The sequence below is a fragment of the Rhyacophila brunnea genome, unplaced genomic scaffold, assembly GCF_057557595.1.
Source record: "Rhyacophila brunnea isolate RB1 unplaced genomic scaffold, BYU_Rbru_1.0 scaffold_9, whole genome shotgun sequence".
Taxonomy (NCBI): domain Eukaryota; kingdom Metazoa; phylum Arthropoda; class Insecta; order Trichoptera; family Rhyacophilidae; genus Rhyacophila; species Rhyacophila brunnea.
In genome coordinates, this window is record NW_028233361.1 from 27881897 (window position 1) to 27898245 (window position 16349).

Consider the following 16349-nt stretch of genomic DNA (forward strand, 5'->3'; position numbering starts at 1 on the left):
TGCTAAAGAATCTACGATTCGAGATTCGAATTGATTAAATAACCCCTATATCATTGCGTTGACATAAAAAATAATGAAAAGTATGAATCACTCTCAAAATTGATAAGTAGAAATAATACGATAGGCAGAGTTGTACGAGATAGAAAGAATACTCCTTAACCGTAGATCGATAATATTGGTTTCTCTAACATTCCGAGACATTTTGCTCCACAGATATATGATCCAACTGAGATCATGGTCAGGGATTTCCATTCCGGGACGGTTGGCGACCCTACACGTAACGATGTCTTAAGAATATTTTAATAGTGCCACAATTTGTTTTCTACTGATTTAGCAAAAACAAAACAACATTGTTTCATATACCGGTTCCTTTAAAAATTTTATTGAATAAAATTTTAAATTTCGGGTAAATCCGAAATATTCGTTGGCTTACGTTTATGTGAATAAATTATTTATTATTTTTGCAATTTATGTAAGTGCGTACTCCCAAAAGTCCCACAGCTAACGAATTATTAAAACCACTATCACATAAATATTATGTTTCCCCAAGATAAAATGAGTAACTGCGTATGTAATCACTGTTATGATTTAATAAAAAAAAACCCCGCATTACTTCTATCATACTATACATTTAATTGTATGTATTTTTCAAGGATAAAATTTAAAATACAAGATATTATACAATTATGTATCTATTATCTAAAAATAAGGACTACGGTTTGCCCAAAACCTTAACGATTTGTTGAAAATGCTAGGATTTCGGACACACTTCACACTCACTTGGTGTTCATCGGTAATAACCTAATATCATAAAACATTTATATAAGTACGTGAGTTGTAACTTTATTATATCATAATATGCGTGGCTTAAGCGCCGGCCTATAGTGTCGAGGGTCCCAGGTTCGAATCCTGGGTCTGGCAAGTACACATAATGTTTTTCAATGTGTGTATTAGTCAGTATGGACCTAATAGGTAGAGCAAGTGGCTGACATCCATTTCCCGTAAAAATAAAATCTGTTAATACAAACCTCTTCTCTGTTGAGGCCCATATGATCCTATTATGAACGGACATGGTCGAAAGAAGAAAAATGATAATATATATAAATAAATATCCCTTTTAACACTACAATACACATGGGGCCCAATGACAATAGTGTAGTAAAATAGTAATGTATAAGTAAAAGTGAAACAATCAAACACTCGGCTAATCAAAATAATATATTGTGACCTCACCGAGAATCGAACCCAGATCCCTAGAATAAATAGTCAGTGACTTACACAGTGTCATATTTTAAATGCTGAGAAATAAAAAAATGGGAAACATTTCATATTTCCTTCGAACCCGGGATCGGATACTAATCCGGAAAATTCTCTGACATTGTAATCCTTAAAACGTATCTACCATTATTAGATTACAAACGAAATCCTGAAGGGAAATACGACATTGACAGATCGACGATACGTGTCGGTCGAAAGTTGTGTCAGAGTCCTACCCTCATCTCATCTATCGAGCAATCGTGGCCGATCAAATCAATGAAATGATAGAAGCTATACCACGGATCCAATCGTGAAAAAAAATCTCGGCTGATTTCGCAATAACACGACCAGTGTCGAATCTTTAGCGTAAAAATAATATAAAATATGCACAGAAGGATCGCAAATACGATGATCGGATGATATGGCGCATGTTTATAATCAGCACAAAAGTAGTTTCTTATAATAACCATTACGTTGATAAAACCCCGGGCATTCGGACGATTTTTCGTTCGCTGGAATAATTATTCTAATATACTTTGCTATGCTATTATACTTACCACACCCTCCTATTGTCATTCTTCAGCATAAACAAACGTATTGCATTTGGTTGAGAATACTGAGACTTTACAAATTAAACATCAAGTAGAACCATTGTAATAGTTTTGAAAAAAAGTTATTGTTAGTATTTATACTTTAACTGAGTCATTTACGTCGAAAGCTGTTTCGGGCTAGAAAACCCATCTTCTGAAGTTCAAGGTTTGCCAAACTTTTCCTACGACGGAACAAATCCTACAATTTAGAACACCTTGTGTATTTTCAATTTCGTAGGGTTGGTAAATAATACACAATCAATTAATTTTAACAAAATGAAAAAAAAAACAATAATTATCTATTTAGATATATTTAAATAGTACCTACTTAATTATTTTAAAAACATAACATATAAATATACGTGAATTAAGTTTTTAATGATTTCGATGAGTTTGAGTTCTTGATATCATGCAAATTATTAGAAAGTTAAATCTGGTGTAGCGTTGAGCCTGTTCCTGGGCTTTGACTTCGTTGCAGCATAATTAAAAAATCCTGTTTCGCATAAATATGTCGTAGTAAACGGAAGTAAAACAATAACAGCTTGTTTTGACACACTGGGGTACCCATTCTTCTGATATGTTCCGAAAATAGTATAGGAAAACCTGCGCTAGATGAACGCATCGCAGTGCATGCGTAGCCTGCGCATTGCCTGCCTGAAACCGGTTTCAAAATGGCAGGCTAGCACACGTATATACATATTTCATGGCATCACGTCAGTGTTACCAACCCCGAATGATTCTGCCAAAAATTTATATCGTATCTGTTCTGGCAGAACACACTAACTGGAGAATACTAGTTTTGAGTAATTTGACTTTGAAGTTGTTAAAATGTTTGAAATGATCTATCATGTGAGTTTATTAAGTAATCGTAAAAAGGATGACTTTAAAATAAAGACTGTTTATTTATTAAGAAGGTTTCCAGACGGTAAAGTTTGAAATAAGGAACATTTTGGTATAACTAACTCAATACGTCATTTTTTCGTATTAGTGTCTTCTACCAGAACGGTGACGATATTACAAGTACTATAATTGTATGCCAAATGTATCAAAATTACTGTAATTTTGAAGGATTTAAAACAAAAATGTTGTGTATTATATTTTTTTCAAAACACTGTATTAAAATCAGCATTATAAAAATATGACAGTTTCCTGTGAAAATTGAAAATTATTTTTGGTATGCTTTTTAACTAAAGCATGCCCAAAACTATTCGGTCTTAAAACCAGAATTTTTAAAAGTAAGCCAAGTGGAAGATGAAGTAATCAAATGAAGACATAGCTTTAAAGATGCAATCATTCCCTAAAACTGGTGTAAAGATAACGCGTTTTGACATTTCGGAATTGAAATGTTTTCTTTAAAAAATAATTTTATTAATATTCTATAAATTACCCATCACTTAGTATGCATTATATTGTATAAAAATATTGAATAAGACACATACATAGTAAGCATAATCAAGTACTAGATACCTACTTTTATGGTTGTAATAAATCCGAGTGGGCGCTGAATCTTTTTAAAACATTATTTTTATTTCTATAAATAATTAATAACATGCTAGCATAAAAATATATAATTCAAAGCATGTAATAGTGATAATTCAGTGATAATAGTATACAAACATTACACTTAATCATATGTTAAGGTGTGTTATGACTACTAAAAGGTCAATTTTTCGATATAATCAACGATGATACAGATGACAGCCAAATTTAGTAGAGTGGAATATTCCATAGGTGATATGCCAATTTTTAATTGATTCGTACAATTTCCTAAATATTAAGAAATGAGTAGGGCAAAAGCAAAAAGGTTTCTCTCCATTACTTACACCAGCGATTTCCAAACTGGGAGGCGCGGAGTGTTGCAAAGGGAGGCGCGAAAAGTTTAACACAATTAATATAGCTTTTGGTTTGCAGATGCAGTTTATAAATCGGCCGCTAGTTATAAACTACATAAAAAAAACAGTCCTATAAAAGGTTGTTTGGAAACCTGTCTGAAGATATGGAGACTAATTATATAATCCTCACCTGGGGGACTGGCGTGGCGGGTCAACCAGCTAAGTTAGATTAACACACATCACAAAGTTACTCTAATAGTTAAAAAGGGGCTTGTGGCGCTAATTTGTTTCAGGGCTATCAAATATTTTAAATATGTGGGTTAAATTGTACGTTGTAATTTGAATGATGATTGCATTTGATGTAATACCACACTTCCTTTAACCTCAGCGATAGGTAGGTACTTTTTTGACTATTTTAAAAGGTGTCTGTATTATTTCATGAAATAAAGGAAGGGAGTCGCCAAGATTAGATTTTTTTAAAAGGGAAGCGTAGTAACATAAAGTTTGGATACCACTGACTTACACATTGAGATATGCGCATAAAAACAATGACACAGTTTTGAGGGGTTTTTAGATACATTGTAAATTTTATTATATTATAATGAATGGATTTTACTAAGCTACTTTGAAAATATTTTAAATTAAAAATAATGCAGTTATTATAAAAATAAACTGCAGATCTCAAAAATGGAGAGAAGTAAGTAAGTCTTAACTACTCAAAGTAAATAAATTAACCCTTTATCTAGACTGTACATGTGTCACTATGGTTCAGTGTTTTATCGTTATATAAATATTTTATGTAACATAGCTTATAAGATAAAATGTTTACTAAATATTTTATGAATTGCATTATATTATATGACAGTAAGTAGTATACTTACCAATAGAGCCTATGAAATTTAAGAAAACATTGTGATAGAGATCGCTAAGTAGATGAAATGGCAATGGGCTGGCAAGGACGGCGAGTTGACAAACGCCGTCATACAGTGGTACTTAAGGGGCACTAAACGTCCACGGGACGCCTTAAAACCGGCTGGTGTATCCAGCATATTCAGCAATTCATAAAGTTCGAAGGAAGTATGTGACAGCGAAAAACTAAGACCCGAGAAGAGTGGAGGAAGATAGGAGAGCCTTCAACCAGCAATGGATCGACTCCGGCTGATGATGATGACAACTACTTAAGACGATACATCAGTGAAACGGCAAATAATTTTCAACTATAGGCGCGATGAAATTTTGGACTCGCTGGCAGTCTGAGAGCGAACGTCGAGGTGTGAATACGTCAATTTGTTTTGTGATGGCGACGGCGGTATTAATTCTTAAATCGTGAAAAGATGACTAGAAACGTTACCCATTTACTTTAAAAAGAAAACATGCCAATGAATATATTATTATTGTCACTAATAAAACAATAAATCGAACATTAAATGGACGCATGTTGGATTTATATGACAAATTATATTTCGTTTGGCATGCGTCATTTGCACCCGCTTTTTAGACCGTGCCTCAACTGAGGTATAGCCTTAAGGCTATATGTGCACTAGTCGAAATGATCCATAATCCACCGGCGACCAAAGCGTACGTGTGTAATGTTTGTTTTCATTATTTTCGTGCTGGGATAATTATTCATTTGGAATGCTTTCTTTTGTAAGTGGAAGCATTCTCAATCAATTACAATCAAACGCGTGAAAAAATTATACGGAGTGACGTTTGGCGGACATGCTCCACCAATCGTCGCTAACGAAAATGGGAAAAGTTTTTCGAATTGCTCTGCACGAGTATTTAGTCATAAAATAATTATTAAGATATTACGATCTACCTTCTAACTAAATGAATTTAAAAACAAAATTATATTATAAATAAGTAGTCAATTATTAGATATTACAATAGCATAAAAAAATAGATAAATCTATTATAGGTGTAAATATATACAATTCTCACTATTAAACTATTATAAAAACTTCTGAAGATTGGAGAAATAAAGAGAGGGACTTTTAAGCGTTTAAGGTAAGGTATTTAATTGATACATACCTTGATTTAAACAAAAACCGACAGTCAACGTAATCAACGCAATTTGATAAGCATTTCATATATTATGAACTACTCGTTAAATTCGTCGTAATTAAGTAGAATGCCCGTAGCTTAATTGGAAAAGCATATTGGCGCAAATCCAGCGATTGTCATGTTCAAGTCCCGTCGGGTTTCGTATTTCTTTTTCCTGGTGGGTAGGTGGTAGGTATATATTATATGCATGAGATGTTTTCAAATTATGTACGTTCAACATAATAATTAATTGATTAAATATTGTCTGGAAATTCTGCGGTTTTTTGTGTTTCACAAAGTTTCATCTTAATAAACTTGTGTTTATAAATAGATACATAATATAGGGAAAACTTCGTGACACGAGCTAGTGGATACTGGTCAAAGTAAAACGTAATGGTCCCTGTAGGCGGGCAAATTTGAATGCAGAATTCTATTGATTTAATTTTAATATAACCCATATAGGTACCGTCATATTATAGATATTTATAGATCACTCTACCATTCAATATTAAATTTAGAGCTTAATTAAAACTTTAAATACCTACATGGTAAGTACACTTACTTAGCATTAAGTAGTATTCACAATGAATAAAATATTTTTCAAGTCTAGACAGCAGATGGTTCAGTTAGGTTAGGTACTTTTTGTCTCTTTTCCAAAGAAACGGAAAACAAAATATTGTTTTCGTCTGGTCGCGAAATTTATGTGAATAAAATCTTTATTGATCTGTTAACTTTTCGTTTACATCCGACGGAAGTGTCAGCTTTATTTTCTATCCGATACATGTTACAATTTCATTTATATATATGTATATGTAATATGTACAGACAGTTTGGATTTGTTCTCTACATTTTCTTTATGCAACGGAAATGTAGACCAAAATCGAAAAAAAAAATCGATCCTATAAGTATATGATGTGGTGTTGGAGGCAGTGTCGATGAGTGCTTATTGGATGGATGTAAACGATAGAAAGCAGAAAAACTTATATTTCCACAATATTCCATTTCCCACACCAACTAAATGAAGGTTTCTTTATATTTGATAATAAAAAATACATAGGTAATTTGATAACAAATTGTACACCACATGGTGTTGTCAATTTTCATATATGTTTTATCGATTATAATTCTATCTATATCTTCGACAGGAACATTTTTTTTCGATTAGTGACAACTATTACATTACTATTATGATGATTTAAAACATACATATAGCTACCTAAGTACAAGGGTTACACTATTTGACAAAATGTTAGTTTTGACTTATGAATTACAAAATATGGAGAATCAGTTGAAGATTCTTGGTAAGGCTGCACTATTTTTGTAGAAAATTATTTTATCATAATATTTCAGATAAATTTGTATGACATCAACGACATCATATAAATATCAAAGGAGTGTAATTATTGTTTTATTACAATACTACACTTTATTGCATAAATTGATTTAATTTAAATATTGGAGGGAATTTAAGGTGGTTCTTTATAATTTTAGATAAACTGTTCATTTGTTTAGGATATTTACATAATAATAATAAATAAATATTTTATAAAAATATCTAATTAGGTACCTACTCTCTTATTGGTATTCAAAAACTTTGACAATCATTTTCTCTTAACAGGTTTTTGTCAAATAGTGTGCCCTTGTTTGTACTGAGGCAGCAAATAATAATAACTAATTTATTTACTTACAGCTTTTTTAGTTGCGTCCGAGAAAAATTCAAAGTAAAAAAATTCCCTCTCAAAAAATATACCCACGATAAGTATCAACAAATTTAATAACAAATAAAATCTCACTTCAATAATTTTGTTCTACATATTATAATATATACGCATGGCCACCGTGGGTTTAAAAAGTAAATAATTATTGTGAACACATGAAAAAAATATAAATTTAACGCCACATGTCCAGTGTTCATTCATATGAGTGTGATTATTTTTTTTATATTTAAGTATGTATTATTCAAATACCTGTTAATTTATTCAATGAAATGTTTTCAAGTGCTATTAGTTTACGATTAACACGTGTTACTTTAACTTATACACAGGTTTCTGAACTTTCACCGTAATGATTACTTCAAAATATAAATTAATATTGTTGTTTATTAATCAACTTCATTACAAAAATGTAAAAACGATAAAAAGGTTTCTAATATTGAAATTAATATTTAAATACCACCAAAGCAGAAATATCATTTTATAATAATGCATTAAGTTCTATTTGCCCAACAACCCTAACTATTAGACCAACCAACGTTAACCAAAAAATATTTGAAAATAATGTTTTTTTCGAAATTTAAGGCAAGGTATGCTATAAAACCACATACGTAACAGACCTGAGATCTCATAATATATGATTTTGTAATTTTTAATGATAACTATGATAATAGGCGCGGCGTTGCAATGTTGCTTATTAAGTTAGTAAATGTTAGTTCCTAGATGTCATAATACTTATAATGTCACAATAAAATATGCACGTGCGTTAAAAAGCCGACTTGCAATCATTTCGTAAATGAATATGTACGCGGCTAATAATCAAATTAAGTTGCGTCCACACGAGTTGCAATCCTACGCGTCGCCTTACACCTACAGCTAACAATAGACGCCAATTATTACAAGAAGTGATGGATTAGAGAAAGAGTATTTTGACTTGCTCTGCTGTCGTTTATATTAAATTCAATGACATGAAGTGTCCTCTGTATCGGTGTTAGGTACTGAAGCTCTGCCGAAAAAGAGGAGTGCGGAGGTGAAAGTGATGAATCTAAGGGGGTTGTGTTGTGTGTACTGGGATAAAACGTCTTGCATTGTAATTGCAAGCCAATAATAAATAACAATACAAATTATTCACAAATTAGATGACAGCCGCGTAAAATTGCAAATAAATAACCAAAGCTAGATCGCGATAGTAGGCCGCCATTAGATTGTATTTACAAATACAACTATTGAGTACTGCCAACATGCCCCCCACAAGGGGGGGCTGACAGGGCTCTAGCCTAGGGGCCCGGGCTCAGGAAGGGCCCGGCGTGACGAGTCGACCAGATGAGTGAGATAAACATAGATCACAAATTTGCTCTAATAGTAAAAAAAGTCGCCTGCGGGGCGGGGCTATTTTGGTTCAATAATTATTAATAATTTAAATATTTGATTGTATGATGCAATTTTTAACCGTGTGCCGATACTCGACAACTCCATAATACAAATGGATGGGAAAAATCGCTAAAAATACACCTTAATTTTACCGCGCACACCATGGAAAACGCTACATTGCTTTTACTCTTAGTGATAGGTGGGGGGGGGGCGCCAACGATCCTAGCCTGGGGTCTGCTTCAGGATGTGGGGGCCATGACTGGCAACACGGATCTCATTTATTAAGCCAAAAATTTTCCGGGAAAGCTCCATCTTTATTATCGATTTTATCTAAAAATTTCAAAACACGCTTGTCAATAAAGCTGCAAATAAAGTTAAAATGCAAAATAAATTGCAGCAAATTTAATTACTTATACGTATTAGTGACATTATTATCAGTTTCAATAATTAATATTAATACTATTAATGGTGTATATGTGTTGTATACATGTTACATGTATGTAATAAAATACATAATCCACAAAACAAGGTTTATCTGCAACATCTTTGTCGCAATAGTGCAGAGTATAATAATAAATGTAATTGAAATATTCCTCTTCCACTATGAAAGTAATTAGTGTACCTAGATAAGACTCCAAGTAATAAAAAATAGGACTATGAATTTTCTAGCGTCAACCACATCCCATGCTTCATTACATTATCCCAACTGGGTACTTTGCATAGGGTAAGTACCTACATACCTTCGATACCCCAGTTCAATAGGGGAACAACTCATAAAACCATGTTCCAAGATAATGGCGTTTGAATTTTTTGCTGTAATTCTCATTTTAATTTTAAAGCTTTGATTTCGTTGAAAGTGTATGTTTTTTTATATTCAATTTAGTGGAATTCATCAATGCACAATGAAATTATACATTTTAATAAGGAATTAACCAATAAATTTGATTATATAACGGAATTACTAATTAATCCCAGAAAGGGTTATTTGATTTTATGACATATTGAAGACATTTTTGACTTTTTTTTTTGTTGAATTATAAAGAGAAAATTTTTCTACATCGAATGGCATTCTTAACTCAAAACCTTTAAATTTTGAGTTGTTCCCCTATTGAACTGTGGTATCGTTATGTATGCATTTCTTCAGTTTGCATAATGCAACAGACGTGGAATGGTTTTCCAATGTGTCGCGTTTCTTTGTTGCCATTTATGCCGCATACAAATGAAATGTCTGCACTGACAAAGTTAACGCAGTGTTCAAATTATATTAGTATCCAAAGAACAATAAAATGCTCCTTAACATTAAAAAAACGACTCGATTGAACCATACATCCTGCTCAGAAATATATATTATGTATTAGAAATATCCTAGAATAAATCATGAACCGAGAGGGAATCGAATACACGTCTTCAGGTTGTCGGGCGATCAAATCAATTTGTCTCTATAGTTACCAACCAATTCAACCATCGTAACATCCATGCATTCGAAAACTACTCAGAAAAATACGTATTTAAAAAATCCTGAAAAAATACGACACCGGACAGGACTCGAACTGGATTCCGGCCAATTTGCTTTACCAATTTATCCACGAGCGTCATACCTAATTACACCGAAATTAACTAGTAGTCATAGAACTGAAGCGATTATTGATTGTTGTTAATGTCAATGCGCTATTGCAGCGTTCCTCAACCAGTGTCAGTTTTTCGAAAACTTAACAATTTTGTGTGTCACGAAATTTTAATTAGTTTCAAAGTGTGACGCTTGATGTGCAATCGTATATTATTATAATCAGGTTGCAGTGTCTCTATTAGCATAAACCAAACGGACAACACATGTAGTAAATCAGTAGAAAATCAGAAGGTTTAAGTATGTGCATATAATTAAAAGTTGTATGTGCTTGGTTAATAGCTTTGTTTACATTTGTATAAAAAAGTATCAATTTCTTCTTCTTCCGCTATTTTTGTGGGTGCGTATACTTGCACCTAAATGCAAAAATAGGCCAACCCAGACAAGACGAATACTTAGCTACGAAATCAAACAGGTATGGAGAAAGAAACCAGAGAGGCCAGAGATTAACACTTTGGAGGAGGCCTTCACCCGAAGAGAGGTTCTTACAAACCATTACATATCATTGTTTAATTTATAAACATTATCTAATAGTATTATATATAAAAATAAAAAATCTTAATATATATTCATAGGTTATATATATATTCCTTAGATATAGTCATTTAACTGTCATTTACTTTTGTTTGTAAGAAATAAAAAGGCTTTTTATTTTATATATATTTTTTTATTTATATGTGCATATAATTAGTAGTGTATGAAAGAGTACTGAAGAAAAACCGCAAAGGATCGTGACGATAGAAAAGGCATTTGGCTGTTGAGCTATAACGCCATCGGAAGAAGGAAAAAGAAGTCATTTTATAAGACAATTTAGAATACACTGTTGTTTGACTGATTCTTTCGTATTTTTATATATTTCACGGTAATAATGAGACAGAAAAATTAATTATGATAATCAACTAAAAGAAAAACAAAACATTAATAATGAGTTAATAAGTTAAGCGTCTTAAGTAGGTAATCTGTTTTTATTCTAGTGTACCCGCACAGGTTTTCATTGAATAATTTTCCATTGGCATTCTAATGAAACTGAGAATTTTTAATGGCAAAATTATGCAAGGAAATTAGAAAAGCAAATGAGTACTGGCAGCTGCATTTAAAATGCACCGACACGGGTTTCTTTTTCACTTTGCACACTGAATGTAGGTAACATCTAAGTTTCAGATATTGCTTTATGCATATTTTTACAAACACACACACAATATCAAGAACAAACGCTTTCCATTTAGTGAATTTCTGATGTACATATAATAAGATGGGTAAGATGACTTATACAAGACACATTCTTACATTTTTTTAAAATATTAAAGTGGAGATGTTAGTAGATCATTTCAAATTTCACGAACGAGAATTTGCGACCCCCCCCCCCCCCCCCCGGCCCTACAACATAATATAATTATGGTGTGTAAGTTAGTAGGAAGTAGAGTTTTCATGTGTTCAACCGTTTACGAAAGAATGAAATTTGATTTAGATTTTTATGAGCAGAGTCGATTCTGACGTCCTTTGTGTTCTTCAGGTGCTACGTCCATTAGCAAAAAAATGATTTTGCTTCGATGGCATGTGGTCGATCTTTTCTTAGGGATGTAACGTCGATGAAGATAAGGGCATTTTCTAAAGCTAAAACAGACTCAACCACACAGCAGGGTCCCTCTTTATGGAATAAAAAATAGGCTTCGTATACATACTTGCCTAAATATTTCAAATTGACGTAGATGTACTGTGTAGAAAATGACATATATATTATAATCTCTGGGGCTATTGCAGTGAGAGAGATAAAACAAACAGTGGTTGGGAGTGTTGGGATATTTTCCGGAAGTTGGCAAGACCCAATTTTCGTTGTATTGCTGATGATAATAATTATCTATACAATAATCTAATCTAGCATTATTATGATAGTAGGTGATGCATAACCTACGTCCTAGAAGATCAGTGTTTATAGAATTATGAATTTTCAAAATCAAACGGGAATGATATTATGTGTCACAAAAACTAAAGTATTCACTATAATAATGTGATGCATTATTATGTGGGTAACGGTAGGTATAACAAAAATAAATAGTTGGGTACTCTGTATTGTACCTATATACCTATGTAAAATTATGTTTCGCAGTCACAACTCACAATAATGACATTTCATTATCACACAATATATTATTTTATTCCCTACTAAGTAGATATCCTTGGCGCACAATATAGACGTTAGTGATAAAGAAATAAGGGGTTTAATATTTATTTACCGATTTTTTATTACTGACAGCAGAACTAAATAACCAGGCAATTTGCATGGTAAATAAATTCTTAAGAATCTAACATAATCAAAAGAAGAAAAAAAACGTTGTTTTTGTTCCAGCCGGTCACGATGTGGCCAGTGGAAAAAAGATATCAGAAACGAATACGTTTTTTTTTTGCAATAATTTTTATAGCGGCACACTTTCAATTATCTAGCTAATTTAACAGATAGCATTTCAACACAAGGTTAATACCGTAATAACTTAATACGTTATCAGATTATAGTTTTCATATTTACAATGCTACCGCTGTATAATTTAATTGATTTTTATTATAATATACACAAGATTTCAGATTGCAATATTCTTTATTTAACATTCATAATTTGGAACAACCTTAGAAAGAACTTGCCCAAAATACTATAATTTTGAATATCGGAAAAAATATATAAAAAATTCTAAAATTTCGATATTTTCGTTCGATAAATTGGTCCAAAGTACTATAATTTCGCAATATAAGAAGATTTGGAGAACTTGGAAAAAAAATTGCTCGAAAAACGTAAAAAAATCTCTTGGCTTTGATTTAAAATGAAATTTCTTGAATTCTTCGGTGAGCATTTTTGGTCGGAAGAGGTACCTGAATAAAAGGGAGTCTCGGAGTTTCTCAAATTCTCCGTTATTTTTTTTCTGAGAAACAAAAAAACATATACATTTTCAACAGATGACAACGCGTACTATATTTTATCCCAAATACTATAATTTTGAAAGCTCTGTACTATAATTCCACTTTGATAAGATGGCAACACTGGAACATGCGCGGTGTTTGGAAAGAGATGCGCGTAGAACTAGTGACAGGTGACACGTGCCATTCACGACCAAAAAGCCTGGCAAGCATTTGAAATATTTATAACATCGATTAAATACGCAAATACGAACGACTAACAGTATGTTTTAAATAAATCATATTATATTATTTTCACTTTGTCAACGGAAGCATGAACAAATTACTAACATTAGGTACTAATTTTATTTCCATATAATAACAAAAAAATGTATTAAGTATAAATCCATCTTATTAATAGGTATACTAGATCCGCAATGAGTTAATTAATTTGTGTAATTTATATTGACTTATTAATTTATAAATATTCATAATATACTTTTAAAAAAAATATGGAGATAACAAAATTTAAAAAATGGCCACAATAGTAATGACGGAACGCGATGTGACGTCACATATTAATCATTGTATTTTGGATTATATATGTAATATTGACGTTATTTCGATTTAACGTGTCTCGACATACTGCATCTGGGACTAAGTATAAAATGATATAAAAAACCCCATGACGAAAAACCCTTATCTTGGAAACCTTAATACTCTTTGTCATGGGTATGTGTTAAACTTATTCAATAATATGACAGCGTAAGTGTAGAGTGTAGCCAGGGGTAGTCAACCTGTCCCTACCGCCCGCTAGTGGGCGTTCCAGCTTTCATGGTGGGCGGTAGGGGTTTTAAAAACATTTTCATTATGTTTTCAAAAGATTCTTAATGCTTCTATGAATGCAAAGTATAAATAAAAAGATATATTTAACTACAGTAAGTTGTTTTATAAAGATTTATTCTGCCAAACTTAGCGAAAGTCTGGCATAAAGTAGTATTTGGTAGATAATTATTATTATATGCTTTAACTTGCTGTAACTGCTTTATAAATTTTATTAAGTAAAGTTACTTTCCTACTTTATAAATCACCATTACTGTGGAACCGGTGGCGGGAGGTATAAAAAGGTTGATTACCCCTGGTGTAGACCATCATCACCATCGACACCCCAATCAGATATGGATCTAGGCCGCCTTCTATAAAAGTTTCTACTCTCGTGTCCGCAAGGTCCTTCCAATGCATAGGGTTCAGGAAGGGGGGGGGGGCATGCTGCGTCTCTTATGGCGGTTTAAGTACATATTTATTATATATATATAAGTATATACATATTATATGTCTTTATAAAAAGTTTCTAACCAGTTAATGATTATGGAACCCCTTACAATATTATTATACGACCCTAAAAACAATATTTCTTAGATGCATAAAATCCAATGCCCAATGAATGTGCTTAACTTAATTCACGAGTGCACTCGATCGTAGTATATACTCCCCCACTGCAAATTTTGAGCTAGTTTTAATATATAAATCAGTAGGTCAACAGCCAAGTTAAATTGAGATAAGGCGAGGAGAAAATAAATTTCACCCGGAAACCGTTTCCTATTTCCCGTGACTACAAATTTATGAAGACAGGGGTACATTATGTCCTATGGGCCTGGATATCAAAATCAGAGATACTGACTTAAAAAACTGCTTCTTAAAATTTAGTCCTGGGTCCACCCAAACAAGTGATTATTTTGAACGATTTGTCCACGAGAGTACAGACGTAAAGAAGGTTTTCGATTCCACGACCCCTAATCTCGGATTAAAAATGTTGGAATCCCGAGATTAGTTTTTTACAAGGTTTTTGGCAAAGCGAACATATTTTTCCATTTTGTAATGTAACTAGGATTGAAAATTCCGCCATAGGTTGCAATGCCTAGCAAAGATGTGAGACCGGATCACCAATAATGAAGCACATAAATATAACCATTAAAAGTAGTCATACAATATTAATAAGGTCAATTTGATTTCATTAATAATTTCGGTCCTGTTTTTTTTCTGATTTGAAAAAATAGACATTGCAAAGCGATGAATGGAAAAAGCTGAAATCCCAATATATGATTAATTTACATATTTGAGCACAATATTCTACCACGTTTTTCTTAGGTCGTATTCTTGTTTGTCCGGTGCTTGTTTATCCAGTACAAATCTTGCAATCGATTTTTAACTAACTTCCCGACTAGCTAGACATTTGAAACTTTTAGAATATATCAGAACACGATGCCAATTGCATTCTTTTATTACTTTTAGCCATATTTAAGTAGAATTGAATTCATTTTCAGTTAATTCTGTTTTGTATGAAAAGTTATTTCGGAAGAAATCCGTAATCCAATCCACTATTATTGGTTACTAAGGGGGTGGTCCTAGCAACTAAATTATTAATATACGCGTGCGTTACTATGGAAATCAAAATGACATTTCTGTATTCTATATTTGTTTGTTTGTTGCAAAATAGCAAAAAAAATGATTTGTTGACAATTACCTTATTTGCCCTAAATTATTAATACATAGAATTGTCAAGTTTACATGATTCAACAGAAAATTTAAAAACGTGGTATATAAAAAGTTCTTTTTATCTTGTAATTATTTAAAAAATAGATTTATAGATTTAAAATATTTTTTTTGTAATTGTTTCTTCTGTATAAAATTAAATTCTCATCGGATTGTTTGAAGCGTAAAATATTAAGTAAGTAGTTGGTAAAATTCTCCAATCCCGGAATCGTAGAATTAGAAAAAGGCGAGACCGGGAGACAAAGAGACAAAGGGCGTACTGCGCGAAAAGTATTAGGCAGGGAACTCAGAAATAATGGGAACTGAAATACCTAACGGGTAAGGAGAAGCAGGCAACCGATCTCGAGTAAGGAAGAATAAGGGATAAATTTAAACACGTGTCAAGAATACGTCACACGTCAAATACTGACAACTGCTCTCGGTTTATGTATTGACGCTCATTTTATATTGGTTAATTACACACACTATTGCACGTCTATGT

The 16349-nt window shown here is 32.3% G+C and overlaps 1 protein-coding gene across 1 annotated transcript in view; it reads right to left on the reverse strand.

Annotated features, from left to right (window-relative positions):
- LOC147063482 (uncharacterized) overlaps positions 1–16349 on the reverse strand; it is a 275530-nt gene that overhangs the window by 200534 nt on the left and 58647 nt on the right. The gene's annotated exons all lie outside the window — the stretch shown is intronic.